Genomic DNA, 24,741 nt, shown 5'->3' with positions numbered 1-24,741 from the left:
GGTGGAGGGCAGGAGTCAGTGGAGGCTTTCGAGGCGAGACGTGGTCTCCAGGAACCTCTTCTCCTTCTATTTCCTGTCCATCACGGGTCAAGGGTCAAGGGGGCTCCTCTCCACAGGTTCCCAACTACCATGTTTGTTTTCAGGAAAATTATGGCCTGAGCCGCCTGAAGCTGCAAGATGATCAAGTTCTTCTTCCTGTTAGCCGTTTCTGTTAGGACTTGGTTGCCGAGTGGGGAGAGAGCCGGGTAAGGGGAGACATGAGTGTGTGGGGAAGCTCTTTCCGTGAGGGAAAGGTGGGTGCGAGAGGATGCCTTTGTTTGCCCACTCGACTCCAGAAGGAGTCACGTGGGGTTACCTCGAGGTGAGAGGAGAGGCGCTTTAGATGTGGCGGAGTCAGAAGCTCGGCGTTGGCAGGTTGCTTCAGCTTTTGAAATGTGCAGGAAAATCACCCGGTTACCTTAGAGATGAAACGTCAAGGAAAGCGTTGGTGCTCACAGGAGCAATAATGCTGTCTGAGGATGGCAGGGGGACTTCCTGGAGGAGGTGATGTTTAATATGAGGCCTTCAGAGCCTGGACGTGGGCCAGATGTGTTGGACCGCGTGCTACAGGTAGCCTAAAGGGCCTGGAGGGGCTCATCACATCTGAAAAGGAACAGTTGAGGGCAGTGGCTGGAGGAGAGTACAGACATCAGGTTTTGATGTTACCAGCTGTGGCCTGTGCACACAGGCCCTGGCTTTCCCACACCCCAGCATGAGCAGTCTCTTTCCATCCCTACCTGAGCTGAACACTCAGTGCCTAATTCCTGGGCATGAGCCCTAGGGAAAGCGTTCTCCACCTGTGGACCATGACCCATTTGGGGTCCATATGCCAGCTACCCCCGCATATCAGATATTTACATTATGATCCACAACAGTAACGAAATTACAGTTATGAAGCAGCAACACAATAATTTTATGGTTGGGAGACACCACAACATGAGGAAATGCATTAGAGGGTCCCAGCATTAGGAAGGTGATTTAGACCTTTAGTACCATTTCCGGTCACAGCCGGTGAGTGGCAGGGGACAGTCTAGGCCATTGCTTCTTCTTCCTGGCTCATCTCTATGATGAGTACTAAGGATACTGGCCTCGCTGTAGGGAATTCATTCAGTGAGTGAATTGTCATGGCCATGGCAAGGACCCCAGTGTCTCAGCACCAGGGGAATGGTAAGTGAAGCCAGGGGGATGGCCAGGTCTTTCTCTGGTCCAGGTGTGAATGCTAATGGTGTATGCAGAAAATGTCCACTATGGTTTTCTCCTCTGGAACTTTTACAACCCAAAGATGGCTCCCCTAGAGAGTTTGCTCCTAAAGGTGCCTCCGTGTTCAGCTGTATGCAGGTAACCCCACGTCCCTGTTCACCTGTAAGTAAAACACTCCAGGCTTGGAGGGAGCAGGGGACTGTAACTTCTCCATCATGGAGTCCAGTCCACCCAATCCCAGCTTTTCCGTGTATCTGTATTCCGCGTGCCTGTCTCTTTCTCCTTCCGTTAGCATCCTAGCCAGGCCAGCTGGAGCTGTGCAAAGGTATGACACCTCACAGATGACCCGGAACGTAAGGGCAGTGACTGGCCTCTTTCAGAGACCCAGTCAATCTCAGCTATTACCTAGATGGTTCTGCACGTCAATAGTCCTACTTTAACCATCCAAAGAACCTGTCGAGTCTAAGAACACAGAAGCCACCAGCCAACACCCCTTTCCAAACATCACAAGCCGGTACGTTGTAGAAGGATTGGCCCGGCTCTTGCAGACATGAGAGTTGTAAACTCCACCTCTTCTGAGGAGTAAGGAAATCCACTTTGTGCAGGTGGGTTGACAGGCTCGCAGAGAACACTGGCTCCCTGACCAGCGCTCCAGAGGCAACCCAGCAGGCCTCGTCTTGCTTTTCACTGCAGTCAGTTGAGGCTGACTGGTTGATAAAGTTCAGATAAACAGCTAATATTGAGCCAGGGTGCCAGTCCTGGCTTTCTGGTGGGTTAAAGAAGTTTGCGGTCTAACACGTGCCTTGGTGATTAGGATACACTGAGAATGTTGTTTCAGCCCAAATCCCCAGCTCAGTGAGTAGCCGCAAGAGGGGCCCAGATCATTTGAGAATAACCAAATGACTCTTGATTCAGAATCCTGAAAATCAAGGAGCTGTTAGCCAGGTGGAAAGGTGCTTAAAGGTTTGCTTCCAGGCCTTGGAAAGAACGTGGCCCCTTTAGAGTCAGTGGTCTTCACTGCATGGAGAGGAAATGACGGGGGGAGCAGGCATGGGGGGGCATATCCAGTAGCTCCCGGAGCCAGTTTACAACAGGCAAAATCCGTTATCTTCTCCTGGAGCCAGTCCGCTGTCTCCCTGTAATCCACAAATGGAGAGGGCAAACCCCTTTTAACCAGGCTTCTGTGAAAGGGTCCAGATGGTTTCCTGCTTAGGGAGGATCCCGTGTCAGGCCTGGAAGGTGTCCAAGGAGTGCTTCCTAGGAGGCTGTGAGGTAAGGGCCTGCAGCTCCTCACCCCTGGTCACCCAGGCCCACTTGCTTCATCATTTGTTCTGTGTCCACTCGCTGTCCCCACACCTCATCCGTCACCCTGAGCTCACACAAAGGCTGGTCCCTTTCTCAGGGAGCCTCCCAGCACTCGGGGCTACCATCATAGGGCCTGCTTGTCTGATGATCTGAGGAAGATAAGGGCCATTAATGCCTTGCTTAATCATTGGAACCCCAAAGGCGGGCCTCAAGTCACAGATCTGCAGAGCTGGGAGGAGCCGCAGCGATCCAGGCTTCCTCCACTCTCGCTTCTTTATTTATTTAGATGTATTTGTACTTGAGAACCCTCGGAGCTGCGCCTCGGACGCAGAGGTGCTAGGGAGGTGTTGGCCGTTGCTGTTATCAGGCTGTCACAGCTATAGGTGGAGAAGCAGAGGCCAGGTGAGGATGGGGGGTGGGGGGCTTACCCACTCACACATCCAATGACAGGGCTGAAGGGGTAGGGGGGCAAGTCTAGGCAGCCTCCGGAGAAGTCTCCTGGCTTCCTTCAACCCCAGAAACTGAATTCTGGGTTACTTCAAGGAAAACAACAGGAAGCATTTTATCTGAAGGGAAAAGTGACAAAAGCTGGTCTTCTTCTCATAAAAAGTGGCTTTGACTGATCGCATTTCGGAGCACCACCACACCGCAGCCATTCTCCTCGAGACAGCACTGAGCAAGGACATATAAGCTCCCTAGAGGCCGGGTCTCGGAGATGCCCTAGCAATGAACTGGTGCAGGCCTCTGGCCCGGCACAGGCATCTGGTTGATGGTCACATCAAAGCTTATCTTCTACCCAGCACCAACCTTTCCCCCTCCCCAGAGTGAGGAACGAGAAATGGCTGTTGGAAGAGTGAAAGAAAACCAGTGAGGTTGAGGCCTGGAGCAGGGGTGGGTGGGTGTCAGAGCCAGAGGGCTGATGGTGGGTGGCCAGCCTCTGGGAGGCACAATAGTCCCTCAGGGGTCACCCATTTGTCTTGTCTTTGGACGTTTGGGATAAACTTGTACCTGTCCCTGGCTCTGCAAAGTGCCTGCATTATCTGGCTGTGAGAAGAATGTTTAAATAGAAGCCAGCCAGGCAGACTGTGAGTGTCTGTACCAGTCTGGGAAAGCTGAGCCACGAGCGTGGGCCACAGGCATCTTCTGCTCTGGAAAGTGAAGCTTTGGGGTAAAACTCAAGGAAACACTACGATCTGTAATACCAGGCCTTGGGTTCTTTCTGAAGATTCTTTGCTGAAGTCCACTGTACGGGAATTAAAGGACAGTTCTGTTTTCCCCAGGGGCATGTGGCTCACAAAAGAGCAAAAACACAGTAGCCTGGTCAAGAGCCGCATGCCTACCGCCAGAGCTGGTGTGAAACAGTGGAAGAGCTAGTCAGTGCGGTCACAGAGCAGCTCCCGGCCCATAGGAAGCCCGCATGAACGCTGCCATGATTGGGATTATTGAACACGTGTGAGATCTTTTCTGCTGAGTCCTCACTGCTGAGTCTCACCAGACTGAGTGACTGGGTTTGGCTGAGGTGTGAGCTCCAGGGATTCGATCCCAAGACTGCTTTCTCCTGGGCCGTGTCCATAACAAAATTTGCTCAGTTCCAACTGAAGTCTCTTTCTGGAAAGCCTCTCTCCTTCCCATTGGAAGGGAGATTAATGAGGTTTCTTTCTGGTGTGTGTATGTGTGTGTGTGTGTGTGTGTGTGTGTGTCCCCACTATGAGAGAAGTTGCAGACTCATCTGCCTCCCCTCTCAGGAAGGGCACAATGCTTGCTGTATAAAATGGCCTGTGCACACAGGCCTCGGGCAGACTTCTGTTTCACTACGTGTCTGGTCTTGGCAAGTGCACAGTTCTATGATGTCTCAGTACCTTGGGGGACTTCATTTTTCTCCTTTCAGTCCTCAGGTCTTTGTGTGGGCAGATCAGGAAGTGACTTTGACAACATGGGGAACGCTCTTACAGAGTTCCATGGAGATCAGAGGCCTCCATTAGCCAATGTCCTTCATGAAGGCAATACCAAGCTTCTTTGTGCTATCACAGGAAACTGAAAGCAAGTGCAAAACACTAAACAATGGTACAAAGTAGGGCACATTTAAGCTGAACAGTGATCACCCCTCCTTTCAACACTGACACATGTTTTTAGGGACATATGTATTACCTCCTTCAGAGCCCGTGTGTAACTTCTAATGAGGCCTTCTGGGAGTGTGGCTGTGGCCAAGACCTTGGGTTTCAGTTTTATAAATGCCTCTGTCCGCACATAGATAGCCTTCAGGCATGGCTGTATCTCTCTAGTCCCAAGGGCTAAAACAGTCCTACTCAACAGTCTATCTGGGAGAAATTTCTATTTCTTTCTTCATTGAGGATGCTCAGCTTCCCCTTGCCTCTGACTTCTCTCATCCATTAGATGGCAGGCCCTCTCAGCCTCCTCTCCACAGAGGCTGGGAATTCTAGCTGCCTAGGGCCCCAGAGGCTCAAACAAAAGGGGCACAGAACAATACCTGTGGAATACCATTGTATTAGGGGATGGATGGGGGAAATCTCCGTATTCTGGGTTACAAGTAGCTCAAATCCGAAGACTGAATCTGATGATGAACCAGAAAACTTATGTCCTTTCTTTGGAGCCTGGCACATAGTAGGTTCTCATATTAAGGAATCAATGTGTGAAATAAACCTGAACTTGGCATTGAAGTCATCTTTAAGTAACCCTAACCACCATTCTTTCCTTAGTCACACTCCTGATTCCTCTTCCTGACTGTTCTCCCTCCTTTGATTATAAGAACAAGGGCTGGACTTGTGTCTTGTTTCAGTGTCTTCAGCACCCAGGACATAGTAGGTGCTTAACAAACACTAAAGGAGGGAGTGTGCCTTATGCTCTACCTGTTGCTCATCCAATCCTGTGATTGAGAGCAGAAGAATTAGACAATGGCACTTAGTTTTGTGGTCTGTCTTTGTGCTGTCCCTTCCACTACACATGGCTTGTGATGTAACCCTGGGCAGCACAGAGACAGCCTCTTGGGAAGAATAAGTTGGGAGTGATCTGCAGACATGTCAGCAAGGGTTGGCTGAGACATGGTTTGCAGAAGATGGACCAGTTCTTCTAACAACAGAACAAAAGCACACTGGTTTGCAATAATCATCATTTTCTTGCTCAATTCCTTAGCCCAGAATCATAGCTTCCTCTGGTCACATCCTTCCTCACGGTGGGGGGATCCAGGGGCTTGTTCAAGGTTAAGTGCAGCAAGATGCCAGCTGAAGGTTTCTTCACTTTAGAGAGGAGGACCTAAAGGGCCAGAGTTCAGGTGGTTGCTTGAGCTCACACAACTAATCAGAAGTTTGTGTGGCTGAGTACAGAGAGAGTCTGATTCTAAAATGTGCCTCCGATGCTCATGTTGGAATACTTGGTTTCCAGTTTGTAGCGCTGTCTGGAAGGCCATGGAGGCTTTAGGAGGCAGGTCCTCCTAGAGGCATGCCACAGAGGGTGGACTTAAAGGTTAAGAGCAACAGCTTTTCTCTGCCTCTTGGCCTGCTCCAACTGCCATGAATTCTGCCGTGCCTTCCCTTCCATGGTAGGCTATGACACCCAAACCCATGTGCCTCAGTTAGGGTTTCTATTGCTGTGATGAAAGAATATACTGATCCAAAACTGTGCCACCTTACAGCTTGTATAATCTGTCAATCTGGGAAGTCAGGGCAGGAACTCAAGCCAGGAGCTGGTGCAGATGTCATGGAGGAGAGCTGCTCATCAGCTTTATCAGCATGGCTTTCTCAGCCTCCTTTCTTATACCGCTCAGGACCACCTGCCTGACAATGGCACTGCCCACAAAGGGATGGACTCTCCTGTATTAATCGAGAAGATGCCCTACAGGCTTGCCTGTGGAGACATTTTCTCAACTAAGAGTCCCTCTTTCCTGATATATCTAGGCTTCGGTTAAACTGACCCAAACCAACCAGCATGCCTGATCCCAAATGTGTTCTTTCCTTATGTGGTTCTAGTTTGGTGATGAAGAAAGGAGCTAATGCAAGCGCTTAGTGTGCTCTAGCCACCAATACAAGTGTTCGTGCTCCCCCCCCCCCCCCGCTGTGCATCTAATCCTGGCTGAAATCAATTGGGTCTTATATTCCCAAAGAGCAGAGATCCGGAGCGTGTAAGCAGCTTGCCACCTACTGTGTGATTGACTAGGTTGGCGCTGGAGCCTGTACCAGCAGAAGGCACACATTGGAATCACACCTGACCCTTCCAAAAGAATGCCTGTGCTGTGGTCTTGCCACTGGCCTGCATAGTTCAAATCTCTGCTCAAGGAAATTTGCCCAGTAATTCTGAGGCAGCTCCCTACCCAAGAACCCTAGAATAAAGTCTCTGGCTTTCTTACTTGAAGAATGGGGGCACTGGGACTCAAGGATCTCTGAAAGGATCCAAAAAGGCTTAGGACTGTAAAAGAGCCCTGTACAGTGCTGTGTGCAGGGGTGCTTGGTAATTGCCTACTTCCTTGTCCCAGCAACCAAGAAGTGCCTGGAGGGCCTCAGGTCCCTTGTGTGTGTACATGACCCCACTTTGCCAAAGACCCAGAACACTGTTTTCTGGGCTTTTGGGTTCAGTTTCCTGATTGTTTGTTATTGTTCTTAATAGAATTCAGGAGAAGGCCATGAGTGGGCCAGACATCTGCGATAAATCTGCTGGGGTTTTTACAGGAAAGGCTTCCCAATTTCACTGTAGTCTATATTTCTTGCTTTTATTTCCAGCTACCACACGGGCAGGAAAAGATCTTGCTTAAAATGAGGAAGAAAAAAGCAGCAGCAACAATCCAGAAAACAAGAACCTGTTAGCATCTGATGAACATCAACCAGGGAAGTTGTAATGTCACATAGAGCAGAGCACAAGCATGTTTGGGACTCTGTAAAACACCTATTGGCAAGGCAAGGCAAGGCAAGGCAAGGCAAGGCAAGGCAAGGCAAGGCAAGGCAAGGCAAGGCAAGGCAAGGCAAGGCAAGGCAAGGCAAGGCAAGATTGGGCTGGCTTCAAAGCCTAAAGTCTTATCCCCATCACTGCCCACTCAGCTTTTCTGTTTGCTTCCACTATTTCCCAAGAACCTTAAATTAATTTCATGGTAAAAGCAAACAAGCTTTACAAAGGCCATACCAAAAATTAGATAAAAGTATGATTTTCTTTCTGTGTTTTAGTATCCCCAGGGCCTGACACTGTCCCCTGCCTAAGCACAGTAAGATGATGAATAAACACACACAGCCATCAACCCCTATCTACTCGAGTTTTCTTTTTTTAGAACTTTGTATATGAGGCCTGCAACAATATCTTGTATTGTATTCCTCTTCCCCCTCCCAACTCTCCTTGAGATCTCCCCCAATTCCTGGTTATGTGTTCATACATGCATGTGTGTGCATATGTGTGTGCATGTGTGTATATGTGAGTGTATGTATGTGTGTGTATATGTATGTGTGTATACATGTGTGTATATGTGTCTATAATGTATGTATGTGTATTATATATGTATGTGTATATATATGTGAGTGTGTGTGTATGTGTGTGTGTGTACATGTGTCTAGGGCTGACGACTTGGGACTGGACAATCTATGAGGGAGCTCGTCCCTGGAGGAGACTGGTTCTCTCTCTCAGCGGACACTGATCACCTGTAACTCTTCATCTAGCCGTGGGATCACATGGAATTTCCCCTGTTCACCTTGGCATGTCAACTGGTGTCATCATTACGCTGTTGTTTTTCAGAGAGACATGTTACTGAGAGTTCATGGATACAGCTTCCTTAATATATTTTTATTTTAAATTGGTGCATAGTAATTGTATGTATTTATGGGGTACAGAAGGATATTTCAATACATGTACATAATACATAATGATAAAATCACAGTTATTGATATCCATCACCCCAGATATATATGATTTGCTGTGTTAGAAATATTCAAATTCCTTTCTAGCAGCTCTTTGGAAATGATTAATTATTGTTATACACAGAGCTCTATAACAGTAGGTGTGCCTCTTAGCCAATTGCACCCTGTACCCTTCGTCATCCTTTCCTATCTTGTAGTGTTCTTACAGCATAGAAGGATGGAGTGCAGAAGATGCTGTGAGGCAAAGACAGAAGCTGGAGCCATTAATCTACAGGTCCAGGATCACAAGGTTGCTAGCTATCATGGAATCCAGGAGAGAGGCATGAAATTGTTTTCACCCTCAGAAAGGAACCAACTCTGCCAACACCTTGAGTTCATGCTTTTGGCTCCAGGACCATGAGAAAATAAATTTCTGTCATTTAAGCCCGGAAGTTTTTGGTAATTTGAAATAACAGCATTTGTTTTCCAAGAAACCAATAGGCCTATAATACAAGGATCATTTTTTATTCTTCAGAGAGGAAAATGGCCCAAGGAGAGGTTTATGACATTGTCCAAGGCCACAGAATTATCACATGCTTCGGTCTGGATTTTTTGTAGTTCCAGCACTGGCTTCCCAGGAAAGCAAACCAGTGAGATTGCCCACCCAGGCCCTGAGCCGGAAGCCCATGCTTCCTTTAATGGTAGCTCTTTCCACACTGAAATCTTTACTCAGTTTTAGACCCTATACTTTGATTTTGCACTAGGCTCTGCAGGTCCTACATCTGGTCCTGAACTGGTCCCTAGTCCCCAGATCCCTGCTTCCCCCTCATTGTAGTATCAGAGCTCACACACATCCTCTGTCTCCATCCAACCTCTAGCTGCAGCCCCTCACCCAAGTAGTCCTATGTACTAACCTGAATAATTCCCCCCGTAGATGATCTTATCTACCCCACCTGGGGCTTCTGAGTATGTACCTGATGAGGGGGGGCCTAGGTGGGAGGGTGAAGCAGAGTGACCTGGTGGGACAGCTGTAAACACAGGGTCTTTATAGGACAATCCAGAAAAATGAGAGCCAAAGGAGAAGGCATCGAGGTGCTGGAGCAGAAGAGGAATGATGCTTTTTCAGATGCAGGAAGCAGCTGTAGCAAGACAGGCCAGTGGCCACTAGACACTGACTCACACGAGGAAATGGATCTGCCCCCTCAGAGTCCCTGGAAGGAATCTTCCCATTACACCTCACCTTTAGCTTTGTGCAGCTGAAGCTGGAGTTTTGTTTTTGTTTTTTTTTTTTTAAATTAATTACACTTTATTCACTTTGTATCCCCCCATAAGCCCCTCCCTCCTCCCCCCCATCCCACTCTCCCATCCCCTTCTTTACGCATGCCCCTCCCCAAGTCCACTGATAGGGGAGGTCCTCCTCTCCTTCCTTCTGATCTTAGTCTATCAGATCTCATCAGGAGTGGCTGTATTGTCATCTTCTGTAAAATGCTCAATCCCCATCCCGAAAGGCAAAGAGGATGGACATCAGAAGAAGAAGAAAACAGGAAACAAGCTAGAAACCCGCCAAGGATGGTCTCTGAAAGGCTCTGTCCTGCAGACTATCAAAGCAGATGCTGAGACTTACGGCCAACTGTTGGGCAATGTGCATGGAATCTTATGAAGCTGCAGTTTTGACCTCCAGAAATATGAGAGACTAAATCTCTGTCTTAAGCCAGTGCTTTTGGGGTGACTCATCACAGCAACATCAGGACCGAACGTAGTTTGCTTCTGGAACCTTCTCTCACGTGTACCTTTATATTGGTGGGAGGAAAAGAAATGGCTCTGGCAGCCCTGCACAGAAGCAGAGCTCACTTTCAACAGAAAGATAGTCACAACATTTATACACACTTCTATTTAATTGTGGAAATCACAGGTTTTCAAAGGCAAGCTGTCATTTTCAATGTTTATTTATTATGCAGGGAAAATTTTAATATGTAAATTGTCAAAATGATCAGCGTGAAATAATAATAGCTTAGAAGTCAACATTGTGCTCAAAGTGTGACTTTGAAAAAGCTCTCAATGCTTCTGTTTCAATATCACATGTTTTTTTTTTCTGAAAAGAAACCTGATTTGACATTTGTGTTATTTCATGGTTTGAATTCTGCCCAATATAAAAAGTTAAACATGAATTTAATCAAGGTCTTTACAGAAAAAAAAAAAAAAAAGAAAGAAAGGCAATCACCGATTTTTTTTTTTTCCAAGCACCAAACAAAACTAAAATAAAAATCAGAAGAAAAAGTGAGCTGACTTTCCAGGTGGCTTGTCATGGGGCCTTCCGTTAATATTCTTCCTGCCCCCCATCTGTGCAAAGGGTTGCAGCTGAGAACGCATGGATTCTAGATCAGATCCTGTCCCAGGGTTTTCTGACTGTGTAAGTTTGGACAAGACGCTTAATTTCTCAGTCACATTACGCCTGTTTCCCGTATGAGGTCATTAGTCCTCTAGCATGGGTTGCAGAGAACATGAGCATGGCTGGCAGGAGCTTGTGTACCCTACAGGTGCTGGGGTGCTACTAAGTGTATGAGAGCCCCCCTTTTTCTCTATGTGGCGGGAAATGTGATGTGGCCACACTGCTCACAGGGCAGGACCTGTTAGTGCTGGAGACAGGGCGAGCAGGTAGAGGCTCACGTTCTGAGTGCCCTGACTTCTGATTCCCGGCTCCCACAGGTCAGTAGTGGCTTACAGGCTTACATCTGATTTCAGTGTTACTACAGCAGGCTGGGAGGCAGGCAGGGGAGAATTCCTGGAAGTTTGTGGGCCAGCAAGCCTGCTGTACTTAGTGGTGAACCAGAGACTCTGTCTCAGCTAATGTAGATGGTGAGGGATGGTACCCAAGGTTGTCTCTGACCTCTACAGCCCCCCACCTCCTCTTTCCTCCTGTCTTCCCTCTCTTACATACAAACACACGTCTCCCTTTCTTACCTCCTGTTTCTTCACTCCTCTCTTACACACACCCCTCTGCCTCTCTTCTCTCCTACTCTCCTCAGCACCTTTAGAATTTCTATGTAGGTACCCGAAATGGTCTGTGTAGAAGCTAAGCCTGGATTAACTCAGGGCAGGAACTTCCTGCCTTAAACAACGGGAGACCCAGGAACACTGCTTATTTGCTTGCAGAAGAGGTCAAAGCATTCTGAGCTCCTAGGGAGATGGACAGGTTAGGGCAGAGCGAGTCCCTGATACAAGTGATGCCTTTGTCTCCTTTGAGTTAGCAGAGGCTTAGTCTCAACCTTAACCCTGATCCAACCTGGGGGCTGGGGTGGCAGCGGGGATGACTGAGTCCCGAAGCCGGAAGTGTGAGAAGCCTCTGCCCAGGGTCTGGCTGCTTGCTCTCCGAGTGAAGTCTGTGTGTGTGTGGGGGGGCTCATCCACTTCACCCTGCCCGAGTGGCTTGCAGCTGGCAAAACAGAACAGATAGGATATTTGCTCTGTCTCTTTGAGCCCCAGATCACAGCAGGGTGAGTGAAAATGTAGACGGTGGGGATTGAGAATGGAGGTGGAGTATCTGTCATCCAGGGCGTCGTCACACCCCCGCTCTGCGTTCTTGGTTCTGTTACCTGTTAGGCTAGCTCTCCCAGCTTCAGTTAGCCTTCTCTGCACTTCTATGAGCCAGTAGGGGAGAGGGAGAGAGAGAGGGAGAGAGGGACAGAGAGAGAGAGAGAGAGAGAGAGAGAGAGAGAGAGAGGGGCTGCTTTCATTTTTCATTTAGGGCATTGCCAGACATTTCACGGCTTCCTATTGGCCAGAGCTCCATCGCATGGTTACCGTTAGCAGCATGGAAGACAATCTCTGCAACCAGTGTACAAGTATGGGACCATAATAAACAGAAATCAGGATCCAATAATTATGGGGGAGCAAGCAACCTTAACACAGAGAGGTTAAAGAGAATGGCGAATACTTTCCCACTGTTCATTCAGGACTCAAAGAAGGTAACCATTGATGTTTGGAGTCTGGAGGATTTGCTATAGAAATGTTAAGTGGAATTAAGTTCAACTGAGAGATGTCTCTGTATGCATTTTAAGTTTGGCCTAAGGGTATCTCTGAATGCAGTGAAATTCACCCTAACTTGATGTATAGACAGATTATAGCCTAACGCAGACGTATACCCTCGCAAATTACTAAATCCCTGCTAACCTGACCCGCAGGACCTCCAGCCAATCATAGCAAGGCGAATTCCAACATCAGCCAATCAGATTCTTTTGCGTATCATCTCCGCGCCTCTGGTTGTAAAATAGCCTGCTCAGGGGTTGGCTGCAGCGCTCCCCGCCAGTCTCAGTACCCAGTGGTGTCAGACTCATGAATGGTTTCTTTTTCTCAAACGAATCTCCTAAATAAAATTTAAAAAGTAATGTCTGGGACTGGAGTGATGACTCGGGAGGTAAGAGCACCAACTGCTCTTCCAGAGGACCCGAGTTCTACTCCTGGCACCCACATGGCAGCTCACAACCATCTGTCACTCTAGTTCCAGGAGATCTGATGTCCTCTTCTGGCCTCTTCAGGTATGCATGCACAGGGTGCATAAAGAAATGTGCAGGGGAAACACACACACACATAATAATCTTAAAATGTATTACCTTTATTTATTTATTTGTGTGTTTGTGTGTGTGCACATGCCGTGGCTCATGTGTGAAGGTTAGAGGGTAGCTTGTGGACGTTAGTTCTCTCTTTCTACCACATGGGCTCTGGGTATTGATCTCGGGTCATCATGCTTAGCCTAAGCACCTTTATTCAGGGAGCCATCTGGGTGGCCCTTTGCCAAATGTAATTTTTCTGAAGTTTTTCTTTTAATGCAAATATGACATTGGATGACTGTAGGAAGGACAGTTAAAGGAGCAGGTGGAAGTCTTGGGTTGATCTTTGTGAGACTCATGGGGATGGATAGATGAGGGGAAGTGAGGCCTTTTTATACCGGGCAGCTCTTCTGCAGTAGGCTGTCATCTAGCTGAAGCAGAGCAGCCTCAAGAGAATGGAGAAGGCTCCTTTAGTTTGATTTCTAATCTTGCATTAAATGTTTGTACCGATTCAGATGTGAGATTATGTTGTAAGTGAATTCTGGGCTTGGGGAGCCTGATACATACAGCCACACTGAAGTTACTGAAAGCAACATGGAGCTGGTGGCAGATCTGGGGCCACGGGATGGGTGTGGGGACAAGAGAAGACAAAGTCACGCAAGCAGTCCAGCAACAGCCACCGCAATGGACATATCGGTGCCTCCTTGGCCCTTTTCCTAGTGCCTTGACACCGTGCAACCAAGGGGCAGCCTTCCGACGCCCCTCTCTCCACCAGAATGGGCCATCTTGAGAATTCTTTAGGAAGAAGAAAACCATGACTTTCTGGGAATAAAGACACCTCAGACTTCTTAATTAGAATTTCTGTCCCTGGATAGACTTTGCCCAGAAGGCCCCTGACAGAAAAAGCAAGTTGCCTTTCTTCTGCGTGCTAGTTATGTAATCAATGAGTCTAATTCTGCTCCTTCCCCTTTGCTAGGCCCTACTTGGGAATGCCATCACCTCTCAATGGCTGGGCTCTGTGCTCTGTGCTCTGCACGTGTGCCTCTTCTGTCAGAACGGCTCCTGCAAGCTTTGCCACTCCTGGTGTATTGTAAGCAACCCCAAGGCACATTCCTCTTCCTTGAGTCAGCTCCAGCCTGCCCCTCCGTGGTTAGTTCTGCCCTACCTCCTCAAGGTTCCAAGGGTTTTGGTTCATCACCTTATGTGGGGCTAGCAAGACTGCTCAATGGGTAAAGGCATTTGCCACCAAGCTCCTTCTACCTGGGTTCGGTTCCTGGAACCACACAAAAGGAGGAAAGAACTCTCTCCGCAAGTTGTCCTCTGACCTCTGCACACACTCACCTGCCTCCCCCGACCCAATATAAATAAAATAAATGCTTTTAAATAATTCAGCACTCTCTAATCTCAGTCTCTGTGGTCTCACAGCATTCTCAATGCTCGTCTTCCTGACTTACACAGCCTCTTATCCACGCTAGACAAGCACTCTAGCACTGTGATATAGCTTATAACATTCAGTTGTGTACAGGTACCGCGTTTTCATCACCCATTCACTGTCTAATGTTAATGTATGGCTGGTTGTGTGAGCCTAATATTTGAATTTTGGAATAGAGTTCAAGAAAACAACAACAACAACAAAAAACCTGCTTGGAGATTTAGGGTCCGTGTCTACTGAGGGTCATGTGGACTGTTTTCATGTCCTAGCTTTTGTGAATAGAGCAGTGACGAACATGAATGAGCCTGTCTTCGTACCGGGATGTGGAGTCCTGTGTGTACATGCCCAGGAGGGGCATGGTGGGGTCATCCAGGAGATCCATTTCTGGTGCTTTGAGGAACTACCACACTAATTTCCACAGTGCCTGCCCCACCCCAGTTTGCACCAACGGCAGATGAGAGTTTCTCCCTTCTTACACAATCACCAGTATTTGTTAGGTTTTGTTTTCTTAATCTCGGCCATTCTGACTGGAGTCAGATGAAATCTCAAAGCAAGTTTAATTGGATGTCCCTGATGGCTAATGTCCTAGTTTGATTTTTTTTTTTCGGTTTCTGCGATAAACAGCATGACCAAAAGCAACTTGAGCCGGTGGGGGGGGAAGGGGGGTTAATTTTAGCTTACAGGTTACCGCCCATCACTGAGTGAGGTCAAGAAATTCAAGGCAGGAGCTTGAAGCAGAGAAGGGTGGAAGGTTGCTGACTGAGTAGGCTGTCTTCCTCTGGCTTGCTCAGCTCTATGTCTTCCATTTGCCTGAGGATGGCATCACCCTAGTGGATTGGGCCCTCCTATGCCAATCAGCTATTAAGAAAATACCTCACAGGCACGACACAGGCCAGTTCTGTGGAAGTAACTCTTCCAATGAGAGTTCCCTTTCCCAGGTATGTCAAGTTGATAACCAAGGTCATTTATTATCACCGATAAAGAGCATGGCTTCTTGGAATGTTCTCCGCCACTTGTATTTCTTCATCTGAGAACTCTCCGTTCCATTCAACAGCCCGCTTTAATTGGGTTGTTGTGTCTGTGTTTAGTTTTTTGAGTTCTCTGTATATTCCAGACATGAATTCTCTGTCAGTTGTGCAGCTGGCAAAGGTCAGAGCGGTTTGTGATCTATGTGTGCTGCCTCGTCAGCGGTAACAACAACTGTGGGCTTCAGGCCTGGAAGGCCTCTGTGACAATGCTGCCACTTCTCCATTAGGCTTTGACACCGCTCAGTGTAGCACCTTATAGTTTAGGTGAAGGTTGTCCATTTTCGTTCACTTCTTTATTAATTTGAGCACCAGTCATTCAGCAGGGTGAATGACTGGTGCTCAAATTAAGGCTCTGAAGATGTGGTGGAGGATGGGCAGCCCCTGACCTTGGCCTGGGCACAGGGCACATAGAAGACACACAGATCTTCCAAAGTCCTGATGTCTCCAGAAGCTCCTGTTTTGGTCTCAAAGTTTGGGCTTTTTTTTTTTTTTTTCAACAGGATTCACTCACCATTGACTCTAAATACATTCTCTGTATAAACATGGCCTCTGCCTTTATCAGCCTTGTCCATGTGGGAAGCAGAAGAGGAAGGCTGTGGGGCTCCCATCTGGAAGGCACATGATAAAGGTTGAAGTGTCAAGAGAAGGAAGAACTCACCATAGATAGAAATAGATAGAACGCTTGGTGTGTGTGTGTGTGTGAGAGAGAGAGAGAGAGAGAGAGAGAGAGATCCAGCAGCATGATAACAAAACAAGCTGTTGCTAATGGTGCCTTTCCTAGACATTTGTTGCTGTTGTTGAAGCTTATTTGGGTTCTGCACTTCTCCATTGGGGTTCATCTTCCACAAAATATTTGCTCACAACAAATGACAGGGAGCTTGCTGTGATCTGGAAAGACAGTTTCCATGGCTAGAAAATTCTTTCTTTCTCTCCCCTTCCTAGATTCACTCCCTGAAAAACAGTCTCTGTCTTGAAGTAGAACAGAAAAAGAGGGCAAGTTTCCCTCTCTTAAGGAGCATGTTGGGCTTTGGGCACCTCAGGTTGGGCAAGTGGCAGTCCTGTTCTCATCTGCCAGGCCACAGCTGACTCAGCATTCCCTTGAAGGTGATCCTGGGCTGAGTCTTGAAGAGTTCATAGCTGTCTGAACAGGGAAATGCCAGAGCAGATGAAAATGCATGGGACCAGAGAACACTAAGACTTGTGCCCACCTACTCTTAGCTTGGATGAAACAATGAGCTTAGTAGGGCACTGCCCCTCTCCCAACTTCTCCCAGCTGTTCCTCAACGGGCTAGACCCAAGATATTGTGAGCTGAAATGGGAGATCACTGTGTATTGAAAGTCTTCTCCGAGGGGCGGGGATTTTCCTCTGTTCTCAACAGGCAGGAGCAGGAAAGAGGCCAGGGCCAGCTACAGTGAGAATTCCCAGGCACCCCCACCACCCCTTTTCCTCTGAAGTCCTAGGACATTTATCTCCAGGGTCTTGTCTAATGTTATTGCATGGCTGGTTGTGTGAGCCTAATATTTGAATTTTGGAATAGAGTTCAAGAAAAAAACCCTGCTTGGAGATTTAGGGTCCATGTCTACTTAATGTAATCTTTGATTTTTTTTTCCTGGATAAGCGATCCTGGATCCCTTAGTCTAATAAAATCTACGTTTACCCTGTGGTTTGTTCTTCGTGCCACTACCCTGCCGGAAGCCTGGGCGTTCCTTTAGCTGCTTCCAGATAGCCTCTCTTCCTCACTTCCCTCCTGCCCAGCTGGAGATTGCATCCCTCACTCAAGTTAACCTCCTACAAGCCTTCATTTCTTCCTTTCCATGCCTTGTGTGCAGAGGCTTCCAGATAGCCTCTCTTCCTCACTTCCCTCCTGCCCAGCTGGAGATTGCATCCCTCACTCAAGTTAACCTCCTACAAGCCTTCATTTCTTCCTTTCCATGCCTTGTGTGCAGATTACCCTAAAGTCTACAGGAATGTCCATGTTATTTTATTCTGTGTGTGTGTGTGTGTGTGTGTATGTATGTATGTACCAATCTATCTAATCAAATCAAATGTTTGCATATTTAAAGAGTACCATCCATGTGATCTTGCTACCCTGGGAACAAAGATACAGTGTTTTTTTTTCTTTTTTATATTTCCTGAAGTGCAAGAACATCCAGGAGAAGCATTTGAGAAACATCTATCACGTTTCAATTTTCTTAGCAGTGAAGACTGAGATTGATGCTATTTGCTTTGGGCTTTGGGCTAACGTGGTTTGTTCGCTGACAACAATCTTTTCGGGTGGCAGCCTGTCCTTGCCAAGCTCACAGCCTGACCGTATCCTCACTGGGACCCTAACTGGGGCTTTACCTAATAGAGCCTTTGGATTCAGCGCCACTGTCATATCCTGCCATGTGACTGCCAGTGAGGATGTCAGGATAGGAAGCCAGGTGTACTGGGAGTGTCAATGTGTGTGTCTTGACCTTGTGAGTGCTTCCTAGCTGGGCCTTCTTAGCTGTGTTGCCACCAGAGCCAACATGTGTCACTTGGTTCTCATTGACATATTCCTCCCCACTGTTCCTGCATCTCTAGGACCTGATGAGAGATAGCCACAGACAAAAGCCTGAAAGTTAGAGGTGTCTTACTTCCTCTCTTAAATGATCCATCTTGAAGCGTGTGATGCTCTTTCCATGGTCATCATTGGAGGGTTCCCCCCTTTTTAAATAATCCACACCAAGAGACTTGTGGTTACTAAAGTCACAGCCACTTTCCCCATTACCCTATACTTGTCTTCTGAGAGGACGGAATTAGAAAAGGGCAAAGTATCGCATGCTGGTTTTGTAACCCTCTCTAGGGAGATGTCTTTGGACATCAGGGGTCTAGGGACAGAAGGCTGCCATTCCTGCCCTGGCTCTGCCACCAAATCATTTGAGTAATTGCTTCATTCTATCTAGTCTCCTAGTGCCAGATCTATTCAGGATGCCATGGGGACAAAGAGGCTTTGCCCCATCCTCAAAGATATATCCTCGTTTGGTAGCCCAACACGACAGGCAAACCTCCCTATTGAGGGGCACACAGGGTTTTACCAAGGGAAGGGAGGGAAGGTGGTTCAGGGAGAGGCCATGGCAAGGACAAGGATTTGGAGGGTTGGAAGAGCAGCAGAGTTCTTGGAAGGGAGGAGTGAGGTCTGGGTGGAGGGGTATTTGCTCAGAGGGACTGAGGCCTGCAAGGTAGTGAGGAGCCTCTTAGGGAGGGACTGGATGAGGACAGATTTGCCTCATCCTTTAGGCTCTGGGGAAAAGACACCAAAAGGTCACGTAGACTCGTGTCAATTACGTCACCCAGGACTCAGAGGGAAAGGCTGAATCTTCAGAGGCATTTAGAGCAGAGAGTCATGGTTTTGTTCTCTGCCCTGCTTTACCATGCCGCTTTCCCCTTCTTAGAGCTTCTTCTTCTTCTTCTTCTTCTTCTTCTTCTTCTTCTTCTTCTTCTTCTTCTTCTTCTTCTTCTTCTTCTTCTTCCTCTTCCTCTTCCTCTTCCTCTTCTTCTTTTTCTTTTTCTTTTTTGCCTGAAACATGTCTCCACAGATCGTATGCCCAGGTACTTAATCACTAAGGAATAGAAACCAATGCTGTCACCCCCACGTTTACTTCGTAAAGGAGGAACACCTTCTGTTTTAGGCACTATGCACGGAACATTTGCAAAGCCCTGCGGCTAACCTGCTGGGGTTTTCTGAGTAGATGCCGATGGTAACAGCAGGAGGAGCCACGAACAGAAGCAAGAGCAGTTGCTTACCGGATTGATAGTAGTCATTTTTGTGCTATTATCATAAAATACCCCAGGCATTCAACTTAAAAAGAGAGGAGCTTATTTCTGCTCATAGTTTTGATTCTAGTCTGTGGTGGGTTGGCTCACTGATTCCAGGCCTGTGGTGAAGCGGTGTGTGACAGTGGGAGCGTGTGGCAGAGGAAGACACCCACCTCATGGCAGCTAGGGCATGAAGGAAAGAAGTGGGAGGGAGGGAGAGGGTCCCAATATCCCCTTCCAGAACATTTTCTTAACCACCTAGCTTCCCCTTAGGAGACCTTACTTCCTAAAGGTGCCAGAACCTCACAAAAAGCAGCCTGGACTGAAGGTCAAGACTTTAACACAGAGGTATTCAAGATCTGAACAACTGTACCAAGTAACCATTCTGTGTGGAATGCTGTGAGTTTCATGGCCTTGTTGAAGCAGTATTTTCCAAGTTTCAAAATACAAAAACGTATCTGTTAAGTACGATAAGAACTTTTGTTCATCATGAACAAAAGTTAGATTTCTAGTAAAAGAGGTGTTAATGCATTAAACCAGCTTTTGTTTTCTTTATAACAATACATCTCTGCATTATTTGTTTCACTTGCAAGATGCCCAAGCCTTAGATTTCTTTATACTTGACATCATTAGAAAGTAAAGCCTACCTAGCACTTAGGGAGACAGAGGCAGGTGGATTTCTATGAGTTCGAGGCCAGCCTGGTCTACAAAGAGAGTCCAGGACAGCCAGGGCTACACAGAGAAACTATGTTTCAATCAACAACAACAACAACAAAAAGTAACGCCTAGATCAGGGCATGAAGCACGTGCTTTGCTTAGGATGCTCAAGGCTTAAGAGTCCCAACATTGCCAAAATTAAAGTAAAACAAAACAAAACAAAACAAAACAAAACAAAACAAAACTCTAACAGTTGGCTGGACCTGGTGGCACATAAAGCCATTCCTTGGGAGTTAGAGGTGGGAGGATCAGGAGTTCAGGGCAGTCCCTATTAAGTTCAAGGCCAGGAGGTCTGGATTCAGAAAAACAAATGACAAACCAAGCAAAGGCAGTTTGGAAATGAAGTAACAACTTAACTGCCGCTCTCAAAGACACGCTGCAGTAATGTTTGGGGCTTGCAGATTTCTAATCTGTTCGGTTGATTCCCGGGACAGAAAACACCTCCATGTCCAGGCGGTCCTACTGTCTCACTGTCATTCAGGAAAGGGTCCAGATAGCCATTCTCTACCGTATCTGGTTACTTCCAGGACTACGTGAAACTCATCTGGCAGATAACCAGCAACTCCCTCTTAGGAGCAGGTTGCAAACTGCTCCGGCTGTTTTCTCGGTAGAGCCAGGCTAGGCTGCTGACAGGGAGGAGGGTGGTGGCGGCATGCTCCGTTCCTTCTCTGGATGCCGTTCCTGGACACCAGGAGGGTGGAAAATGGCCCTTCTGGGAATCCACATGGCTTGGGTACACACTGAATATTTTGCTTTAGAAGAGCTGGCCCTTTAGAGATACTTCTCGGCTTGAGGTCTCAGCTGCCCTGGGAGGGAGGAGAGGCCTCTCTTTCAGGGGTTTCCTGGTCTCCTTCAGCAGCAAGGTTCAGATCTCCCTCATCATCCTTTTTGCTCACCCCTTCCTACCTCTCCTCAAACCCAACACTTATTCCCTATCCTGAATAGTCCCGCAGGGCCAAATGAGCCTTTGTATTTTGGTCTCTTTCTGGAAAAACTGTCACTCATCAATTTGACCAGGAAGAGCCTAGAGTTCAGGGGGACACTCAGTTCTATGTGAGGTCACAGGTCGGGGCTTGCCAGGGCATGTGCAAAGTTTTCTTCCTCAAGGGGTCAGAGGGCTCCCATCTTGCCTGGTCTCTTCCTCTCCCAGAGAATTTCTTAGTTCACTTCACATCACACGTGCTAGGAAGACTAGTGTCTTACTAACCTCTCCACAGGAAGCAAGAGGCAGAGATGAAATTTAAAACAAGAAGCATTCATTAGCTGTGGATGATGGACAAGGATGTGTCCATGTGGATTCAAGTGCTGAGGGTTTGAAGCTGGGCGGGGCTTAGCTGGGTGGTTCTGGCCAGGATCTGTCAAGAAACTATGGTCATCTGTGATGGGCCCGTTCACCTCCAAGTTAAAATTCCCCCAGGAGGCTGAGGTTGAGGTTGACCTTATGTGGACCTCCTCATAGAGCTGCTCATGGCACAGGTGACTGGGTGAGTTGCCTTACATGACAGCAGGGAAGCCAGGAGAGAACCTGTCAGTGGCTGTCTTAGAGGTTGGTTGTCACGATTTTATGGATAGCAAACCACAGCCATGACATTTTTTGTATGTGTGTGAAGCATGCCGACAACAGGGATGCAAAAATGAAAACATGCCACAGCTGGTAATGTGCTCAGTAGGCAGCTGATGAATCAAGACAAGACTATTTTACTTAAAATGTTATGATTATATTTGTTGCCACTTAAACCTTCAAAAATTGCCTAATGAACTATAAGTACAAATTTATCGGCCCAGACATGAAGACTCTTAGCCAGGGTGGTGCTTGCCTCCATTTTCCATTTCAGGTCAGCGACCACCACAGGCTGTGGCCTGTTAGTGCCCCTTAAGCTCCAGAGAAACACAACAACCGTCATCTGTGTCCATCTCCTCTCTCTCAGTTGGCTACAGCTGCTCTTGCAGGCATCCTGGAGACCTTTGCTGAGCACTGGTTGGTGCCAGACCAGCCCAAGGGTTTCTCAAAAGCCCCAATGAAAAGTCAAAGGGAAGGTAAGTTCTCTGTTCTCTGCTCAGGGGCAGACTTGACAGGGTCTGGCCTGGGGTTGGGGATCAAGGCCTCAAAGAAATGAAGGTTCTGGTTCCTGGGAACCTGGCCTTTTCCCCTCTGAAGGGCGGTGGTAATCAGTCCTAAGGCAGTTGTGGTCTGAGGTATCCTGTGTTCTCTTTGCCAGCATTGTCTGATTTATATTCCTACTGACCTTGGCCATTTATTTCCCCCTTCAAACACTATAAGATGCTGTCCTTTTTAATAAACTTACTTGGAATTATTCATGGGCTTACGCAAGACCTTCTGGTCCCAGCCATTGCTTTTGCATTCTTTCTTTCGTATCCCCGGGTCCTCCCACTCAACTTCCCTGTTTGGGACCCTTATTCCTGTGGGTTTGGGTCGACTAACTGTGGCTGAAAAGGAATGTCTCTGCAAGATTAGCAACATGTCCCTGATTCTGCCCTATGTGGTTTTGGCTCAACATGACCATTTGTGTCCTTCAAGCAGACAAAGACCATTTTAATTTCCAACACTTTCAATTAAGCACTTGGCATAGAGCAGTGATTGCCCACTCCCCAGGAGGAAGATAATCACAAATTCCTTCTCTCCCACTGCTTCCTGGGTGGCATGCCAGGTAGCCTATTCAGAAGCAGGCTTCACACACTGGTTCAATCATGCTCGTGACCCTACAAGTGGGTTATAAGCCTCACGCTTGAAGGCTTTCTACATTCCACATAGCATCTGAGCGTCCAGCCTGCTCGGCAATCAGTAAGATGCTCATTTGTTTTCAGGAGGCGTGTCTTCTGTGACACGACAGCAGGAGCAGGTGGACCCTGGTTACAGAAAACCGTGGAAAGTTCTAGATTTGGATACCAAACGTTTCACTTTTGAGCCTGCTGCTTTGGTTAAGCAACTCACTATTATTTTGCCAAAGTAAACCGATGGCTGGACAGTGGGAAAGGCTGGTTCGGAAACGTTCATGTCATGGAAACTCAACCTTAATATATGCTATGGCCAGGAGTCGTGTTGACTGCTAGGCCTCAGTTTGCAAATTAGTAAAGTGGAGATTGCTCCCTCTCCTCTGCTCCACCCATCTGCTCATCAGGATTACTGATTTGTGAGCTGTTCTTGGTGAGAAGAATGGCCACCACTGATAAGTTAGGTCATCATGGCAGGCAGGTGGGGAAAAGCGCAGACTCGATGTCATGGGTTTGAATGCAGGTTCGTGCCAGTGGCTAGTCACCGGGGAAATTAGCTACGCCCAGAATATTTTTTGACTCTGTTTTTCCTTCTATAATGGGGCTGCGTCCCTTGCAGGTTACAGTGAGGATGGGGTGGGTTCCTGTCTGGATACGAAGCTGGCACGTGACAGCATCTTTCCCTCACTGCTTGCCATTAGCTGTTTGGGGAAACAGGAGTGGATTTTCCCTGGAGGTAAGCACAGCAGTTGTTTTATTAATGCCACCAATTTTCAGTGAGTGGATCTATCTACCTTAACACTTGGAGGGAGAGGACAGGGAGAGGAGCCTGGGTACTTAGATGCTTATCGCTCTGATATGACAAGGTTGTTAAGAACTGCTCTTCTCTATGATTCTCTTGGAAACCTTCATGGTTTCCACTCTGAATCCAGATTGCAACAGTGAGTTCTTTTTCTAGTTCTCCTCTTCCTGGAGTTGAGCTCAGGGACCTACTTCATGGTTAACAGCTTTTCCCTCATATTCACACCTTGACTTTGAGTGCAGTGAATCACTGACATCTCTCTCATAAAGCCAGGACAACCATTCTCCTGACAGAACTCCATTTCAAGGAAGGACCCAGTCATCCACCAGGCATTGATATCACCTGCTACCTGCCAGCTGCTGCTTGAGCAGTTTGAAGAGAAATCATCACATATGAAGCATGAGTACAACATGTGGAGATAGGAGGAGCCTTAGTTCTACTGCTTAGGAATTGGGCTTCACCTTCCAGCCTTTGAAATTGGTTTGTATAAGGCCTCTGAATCTGGCAAATGATGAGCTCCTGCCTATTAGGTTTGTTCAAGCTATGTGATGTGTTGGCAGAAAATCTTAGGTTCATGTAGACCTGGAACAGAATCTCATTGTATCATGTGGCCTTGGCTAAGTCATTTTTCTTCTTTGGGTATCAGTTTCCTCATTTGAAAAATGGGCACAGTAAGGCACACCTTGGAAGGCTGTGGAGATAGTTTAGAGCTAACGCTAGCAAATACAAGCACTTTACATAGTTGAAGGCAGGGAAAGAATTATTCTAGACCAGACTGGAACCCAGTGTGAATTTCCTAGACCTTCTGGAGACTGACCTTTCCATTCATTTCCTGGTTGGACCTCTCTGAAGCAGGCTCCTGGAGGACCAGGACCTTGGCACTTATTCTTTCCATCACTCTGGGTAACAAGATATTAATGGCTGAACCTCACATGGAAACAAATCATAGTGATTTCTGCAGCCTGCTTGCTCTTGTCTCAGCTCACTTTCTGCTTGGTGGTGACCCCTACATGTTGGCTATCAGTTACTAACACTTTCTGCTATCAGTTTCTTGCAGAGAAAGGCAGTCTGTCATGGGCGTTCCCTGCATGTGGGGCCAGAGTTTCCATTCTTTGCTCATCATGCATTTGCAAGTGAATCCTGGCATCCTGAACTGTGGCCAGCTGGGATCCAGCAGCCTCCCTGGGCAGGGCACCATGAGTCAAGTGGAAATTTAGAGTAGCTAGTATCCAGGATCTAAGTGTCCCCATCCTTCCACCCTCAGGGAAGAGGCCCTCTAAGGCTCTACAAAGTTTTTTTTTCCATAAGGCGGTGTACTACAATGGAGTC

At 47.5% G+C, this 24,741-nt stretch overlaps 1 long non-coding RNA gene across 1 annotated transcript; it reads left to right on the top strand.

Moving 5' to 3' along the window:
- The first annotated feature begins 93 nt into the window (after positions 1–93).
- LOC132646849 (uncharacterized) lies at positions 94–23,347 on the top strand. Its single transcript, XR_009585180.1, has 3 exons — positions 94–245; positions 21,806–21,914; positions 23,230–23,347. It is a non-coding gene; the product is annotated as an uncharacterized LOC132646849 (long non-coding RNA).
- The last annotated feature ends 1,394 nt before the right edge of the window (positions 23,348–24,741 follow it).

The sequence above is a fragment of the Meriones unguiculatus genome, chromosome 12 (assembly GCF_030254825.1).
Source record: "Meriones unguiculatus strain TT.TT164.6M chromosome 12, Bangor_MerUng_6.1, whole genome shotgun sequence".
Taxonomy (NCBI): domain Eukaryota; kingdom Metazoa; phylum Chordata; class Mammalia; order Rodentia; family Muridae; genus Meriones; species Meriones unguiculatus.
This window is presented reverse-complemented; position numbering and strand designations above follow the sequence as displayed.